Raw genomic sequence first — 7,388 nt, forward strand, 5'->3', positions numbered from 1 at the left:
TGACACTGGTGTTTACTATTGCCCATAAATCTATGCTTAGTTGCATTAACATTTTTGCATAATTTCAACAACTTATTAGGTGCAGTTCTGCAATATTCATACTCTGGCTGGAAAAAAGGCGAAAATGTAAAGCATTGCAGAGGGTTTAACTTAATGCTCTTGATTCTTGTTACCTTCTTGGCCTGGCAGCTTTTCTTTCCGGAAATCGGATCGGAAAACATTTATTTGGCTCTAGAAAAGAGATCTTCGCGGCTTCAGACGGCCTCTTCCATCTTCTGATGGATTCTTCTGTCTGCAATCACAGGGTTGGTGCCCTAGTCCAAGGCTCCACTGAGTATGGCCAACCCGCGAGCTCGCTCTACTAGGCGCTTTTGCCCGTTCAAGCTTACGCTGGAAAGCATACTCTCCCACTGTTCCGCACTCGGGTTTTTAATTTTATAGATAGTTGGGGACTAAATATTTTGACAGGCCCATGATATGTGGTATAGATCTGGTTTCCCTCCGCACCATGGACACTTAGCCTCATACTGTGTAGGGAAAATTTTACTCAGAAGGTTTAGATTCGGGAAAGTACCCATCTGCAGTTGTCGCCATGCAACAGCATCCTCTCTGCTTAGATCCTTATCTGGGGGTGGGTACTTCAGTCTGATCCCTTTATAATAATTTAGGATATCTGAGTAGCCCATGGGTACTGACTCGGGTTCCTCAAGGCTGGATGTGTCGGACGCCCGGTTGGTATGCCCTCGAGCTATCCTATCCGCCTCTTGGTTCCCTGTTATGCCAGTGTGCCCTGGTACCCAGATTATGGTATGCTGAACTTTGTTTCCCGGGTCGCATGAACAGAGTATGTGGCGTGCTCTGCGCCCAATTCTGCCGTTTGTATAATTAAGGCATGCTGCTTGAGAGCCTGTTATTGTTAGGGACCTGCCAGATCGATAGCCCTCCAGTGCTGCCAGAGCCACAGTTGCCTCTTCGGCCTCGACTACCGTGCAGTCCTGTAGCGATGCGCTGGTGATCTCCTTGAGGTCCGAATTAACCACCGACGCCACTGCTCTGCTGTTTTGTCTTCCGCCTTTGACGAACGTTGCCGCGTCCGTATACCTTGTGTTGTCCTTGTTCGCCAAGGTTCTCTACACGTACTCCGCTCTTGCTTCTCTACGCGCCTTGTGCAGGTTCTGGTCCATATTCTTGGGTATCGGTGCGACTCGCAGTGTACTGCGATGCTTGTCCGGAATGGCCTCGGTACGTTCGATCTCTTGGATCATGTTGCCGCCGCCGTATCTTCGCAGGAGCACCCTTCCCGTGGGGGTCTGCATCAACCTACGTGCCTGAGAGCATAGTAGTGCTTCTCTTAGTTCACTGAAGGTATTGTGCAGTCCCAGGGCCATCAGTTTCTCTGTCCATGTGCACTGCGGCAGGTGAAGCGCAGTTTTGTACGCCTTTCGCAGTATGGCGTCCGCTTGTTCTTCTTCTTGCTTGATGCATTTGTGGTAGGGAAGGCTATACACCACTCTGATAACCACGAGGCTCCTGACTAGCCTGAGTGTGTCGCTCTCCTTCATACCGTGTCTCTTGCTAGATACTCTGTTGATCATACGGGCTACCTGCATGGTGGCAGTCTTCAGCAGTGTCAGAGTATGATTGCACCGTTGATTGGACTGAAGCCACATCCCCAGGATCCGAATGGTGGTCTTCTCCAAAGCATATGCACAAAACAATGTTTTGACCAAATAGGCTGATGTTTGCGAGGCTTTGCCAACACCACTATAACGTGACAAAAGCAGTGTGTGGCCATTTGGTTATACAAATTCTGGTGTAATGACACCACAAAAGGTAAACGAAGAAAGATAAGTACACATATGACACAAGCACCGGATCTCACTTCAAGCTTTAAAATAAGGAAACAGGCAATATTTAATAACAGGTGTAGGCATGATGAGATGATATCTGTTAAATGAAATTTCCCGTGCACTGCAAACTAGTGGATCACTGATACATTTGTCATTCTTCTTAAATGTTGCAAGCCACACTTACTTCGCATGTTGTCAGGCCGTGATGCCTGGCTACAACGCAAGTTTTGTGGAACACAGGACCGCAGTCACAGTCTTTGCATTGTCTAACAATATGTGAGGGAAGGCTGCTTCACACAGGTGACTCGTACTCCCTCAATCTCCCTGATTTCGCTTTAATAGAGCATCCCATCTGTCGGATGTAGGCTTGACCTTATGATGGCAGCAGGCTACGCAACGCCTGCGGCCTAGCTCACTGGATGCATATTGTGCTTCAAGCCACAACCAACCTTTTTTATTTTTTGGCTTCTGCTTTTTGTTGTCACAGCACAAAACTCTCCTAACAAGGGCCTGAGAAAAAAAAATGATTTGCGCAACTAAATTAGGCATAAAGATGGAATATAAATGAAAAGGTGGGCTCAGCGGCTGTGCCTCTAGCATGTCCACTAACCCGCTGCTCTTCGCCATGCAGGTGTTTACCGAGGCAATCATCCTGACGCTTCTTCGTGTTCCGGCCGTCCCCGTTCCTTCGTGCATGCCAGTTGCGTGCGCATCATGGCCCTACTCAAACGATGACCCGCTGGCGATTACGACGCATCTTTGTGCATCTACTATCAACGGAACCATACAATCGGTATCGCCCTCGCTGTTCCTGGACCTCGGTCAAGCCAATCAAGCACCATCGTCATCGACAGCCGCCTTCACGGCAGCTATAAATCCTCCGCATCTGTGCGACTCGTTTCGTGGGCTCAGCGGCTGTGCCTCTAGCATGTCCACTAACCCGCTGCTCTTCGCCATGCAGGTTGGTTCACCACGCAGTTTATTTGCTAAAAGGACGAGCAATTACCTCTTGGTACAGCTGCCGAGCCCCCAGTGTTTGTTTTCTATGGCGTGTGAGTGCTTTGCTGTTGCGCGTTTCCTGTTGCTGCAATCAGGCGATATTGAGCTTAATCCTGGACCCCATACAGCGGCAGTCTTAGAGGAGCTAAAGAAACTGTCTTCTGGGCAATCTAAACTTCTCTCGGAAGTCCAGGATCTTAAACATAAGTTGCTGGCAACTAATGACGCCCTGGTCGAACTCGGTAGACGTTTAACAAGCGTTGAAGCAAACTGCCAGCAAATTGAGCCCTTGAGGCAGCAGCTCGGAACCGTGCAAACCGACACCGCTGAGACGGTTCAACGGGTTTGTAACCTTGAAGCTCGCCTTGATGATGCCGATAATCGCTCTCGGCGCAATAACTTGATCTTCTATGGCATTACGGATACTAACAAATCTGAATCATTTGCTCAGTCAGAAGAACTGGTCATTCGGCTGTGTTCTGACCAGTTAAATGTTTCTTTAGAGCCAAGGGAAATCGAGCGAGCGCATCGCCTTGGTCGATACATTCCCGATCGTAACCGGCCCATCATTGCCAAACTTTCCTGCTTTAAAACAAAAGAATCCATCTTGTCGAATGGCCGCAAGCTTAAAAACACTTCATACAGCATGGGTGAGGATTTTTCTAAGCCGGTACAGAACGCGCGAAAACATCTCATCGCTTTTGCACGAAACCAATCAGTTCCTTTTTCTCTTCGCTTCAAAACATTATTTATAGGTTCAAAACGCTACATTTTTGATCCAGCTTCCCAATCCGTGAAGGAACTATAGCTATCGCGTGGTCACCAGCATTCGTCCCGACGTGCTCTGCCTGTCTCCGAGAACCTTTTTCAATCTCTGTTATTTTTACTAACATAAGAAGCTTTCTTCCGAAAAGGCAACAAGTATCAGATCTAGTATCTTCGTCTGGCAGTGACTTACTTATACTAACTGAAACATGGCTTACCAATGATATAAATGACGGTGAAGTTCTGAGTGAACTACCGAATTTCGATGTTTTTCGTAAAGATAGGCAGGGTACTCGGGGCGGTGGCGTTCTTATCGCAGTAAAAAAACATCTCATGTGCTCCACAGTTAATGTGGCCACTGATCTAGAAGTTGTGTGGCTTATCATTCGCGCTAATCCGCAGCTACTACTTCTTGGCGTCTGTTATCGTCCCCCCAACGCTAATCCTGACTTCTCCCGCCATCTGAATAATACCTTGACCCAATTAACTAAAAAATTCCCGAACGCTTGCATCTTGCTCTTTGGGGATTTCAATTACCCACATATCGATTGGTCAAATTATTCCAGCACAGTTACTAGCACGACAGGAGCTAGAGAATTCTTAGATATCTGCCTTAATTTTAACCTCTCCCAGATGATAACAGAGCCAACGCGTGCAACTCATGTCTCGGCTAACATACTAGACCTCATACTAACCACTCATCCTGAAAGCATGTCCTCCATTAGCTACCTACGCGAAATAAGTGATCACAAAGTAATCCACGCTGTTTTCTCATTTTCTCCTACAGTACGTCGTTCAGATCAGAAAACAATCCGCCTATATGAAAAAGGGAATTATACCACCATAAACAGCGAACTAATTGCATTCTATGAATCATTTGAATTAGGTTTTGAAAATCGCTCAATACAAGAAAACTGGCTACTCTTCCAAAATAAGATGACTAACCTCGTTGCGCAGTTTATACCAACCACCTTACTTCGCTCTAATCGCAATAAACCATGGTTCACTAATGCACTAAAAAAATTGGAAAACAAAAAGAAACGTCAGTTTCGCTTCGCTAAACTGAAGCCAAGCCCTAGCTCCTGGGAAAAATACTATGTATCTGAACGCGCCTACCTGATAGCTATCCGGCAACAGAAGCACTCATTTTTCCATTCAGACCTACCCCGCATGCTCAGCAGTAACCCAAAAAAATTTTGGCAGGTTATCAATCCCCAGTCATCCCCTGGTGTCAGAATTTCGAAAGATGGTGAAATCTTACCTGATATTGACTGTGCGAAACTGTTTAACAATGCATTTTCATCTGTGTTCACTACCGAACCACACGTGCCTCTTCCTGTTTTCACTGTTGCTGCCATGGCTCCAATGCCGGATATTATTTTTTCGCCAGACGGAATATCCGCACTAATTGATAATCATAAATTATCTTCATCAGCTGGTGTTGACGATATCACGTCAAAGCTTTTAAAAAACACAAAGCGCATCTCTGCCATGTATTTAACCCTGCTGTATTCCCAATCACTATCATCAGGCATGCTTCCTAACGAGTGGAAAAAGAGCAAGGTCGTTCCAGTCTACAAATCAGGTAACCGTGATTCACCCTTAAATTATCGTCCAATATCCATAACTAGTATCCCTTGCAAAATAATGGAACACGTCATATACTCACACGTAATGAATTTCCTAGACAGTAATAACTTTTTTCATCCGTCGCAACATGGCTTCCGTAAAGGGCTGTCATGTGACACTCAATTAGCTACATTTCTTCATGACCTACACTCAAATCTAGATACTAATACTGTGACCGATATAATTTTTCTTGACTTTGCAAAGGCGTTTGATAAAGTAGCTCATCAACGCTTATTATTAAAACTTTCTCGCTTGAACTTCCACCCCAATGTCCTAGCATGGATAAAAGAATTTCTTAGTAACCGATCACAGTCCGTCAGTGTTAACAATACTAGCTCAGAATTTCTTCCCGTAACATCAGGCGTACCCCAAGGTTCAGTCTTAGGTCCCCTCCTGTTCCTAATATACATTAACGATCTTCCATTGCATGTTTGCTCTCAGATTCGTATGTTTGCTGATGATTGCGTTGTCTACCGAACTATCACTAATAGCAATGACTGCATTTATCTTCAAAATGACCTGAACAACATTACAGCCTGGTGTGATCAATGGTTAATGGTACTAAACAATAATAAATGTAAATCTATGTCAATTTCCCGCAGCCGTAATCGGCATGACTTTATCTACACAATTAATGACACCCCAATCGACACAGTAAACTCTATTAAGTACCTAGGCATTACGATCACGCATGATTTAAACTGGTGTTCGCATATAACTAACATCATATCATCTGCTAACAAAACCTTGGGATTTCTGAAACGCAATCTCCGCAACGCTCCTCAACAAGTAAAACTACTAGCATATAAAACACTGGTTAGGCCAAAACTCGAATACGCATCACCCATATGGCATCCTCACCAGATTTACCTCAGCAACGCATTAGAATCCATACAGAACCGCGCCGTAAGATACATTCACTCGACATACTCATATGATATCAGCGTATCACCATTAAAAGTAGAGTCTGGTTTGGACACATTAGCGCACCGTCGCCGTATCGCGAGCTTATCATTATTCCATAAATTCTTCACCAGCTCGCTTCGCCACGCACCTTACATTGTACCACCTTCACGCATTTCGCTGCGCACAGGCCACCCACTAAATGTTGCTCGCCCTAGCGCGCGCACTATCACCTGCTCGTCATCATTTTTTCATCGTACAGCTAAAGACTGGAACGGCCTTCCCCACCACGTCGCTGCCATCACCACCTCATCTGCCTTCGTGGATGAAGTAACGAGTATTCTGTCTTCAAAATAAGATAGTGGGCAACCTCCTGTATTTTGTACCACCCACCCCTTATGTAATACCCCGCAAGGGGTCTTTAAGGTAATAAAATGAAATGAAATGAAATGAGATGAGTGAAGTAAAAAAAAAGTTGTCGTTGCTGTTTCGTATGATTTCGCGATTTTCATGGGTAATTGTGTAGTTGGTCCCTAAGGGCAAATTATTTTTCTGTATGAAGCACGTGAAGAGAGATTTGCTCTGATGTGAGAAAAAAAGTCTGAAGCCAGGAAAAAAAATTGTTTGTTGCGTGTGGCACAATTTGCAGGCGGTGCACTGTGCAACGGAGGTTATGTACAGTCTGCCATTCCCATCCGGTCGTCTCTGCATTGCATAGACATACATGGTATTACGTTGAGATGGGGCTAATGAAGTTGTTTGTGCGCAACAACTCTCATCCGTACATTGTGATGCACTGCAAAACAGATGGGTTCATTCCTGTGTTCTTCAAAACTCGTAGTGGCCAGAAATTAAGACCAGACGTATGTAACATAATTAAGCTTTGGCATATTCACGCGAAAAGGACAAATGCATCAGTCATTCTCAATTACATTGCATGAAGGATTTACTTTTGAATGAATGGCGTCACTTCATGTCCCTACGTGTTGTATATGAGATGATGTCTGTTTTTTCTATTAAAGCTAGAGTTAAGGTTAGGCGCTTGTATCCTGCATGTCTTTGTCTTCGTTTGCTTCTGTGGTGCCATTGCGCCAGAATAAATAAATGACAGGAGCTGCCAGTCCATGCAGTTATACTGAATTGTGTTCAGTACATCTGGTGGCCTGAATTTGTGCGAAGTAGCAGTAAGAACTTCAGAAGGGTAGAATTTTGTGTCAGTTGGTGATGCCTATTACAGTATGA

Source organism: Dermacentor andersoni, chromosome 6 (assembly GCF_023375885.2).
Source record: "Dermacentor andersoni chromosome 6, qqDerAnde1_hic_scaffold, whole genome shotgun sequence".
Classification (NCBI taxonomy): domain Eukaryota; kingdom Metazoa; phylum Arthropoda; class Arachnida; order Ixodida; family Ixodidae; genus Dermacentor; species Dermacentor andersoni.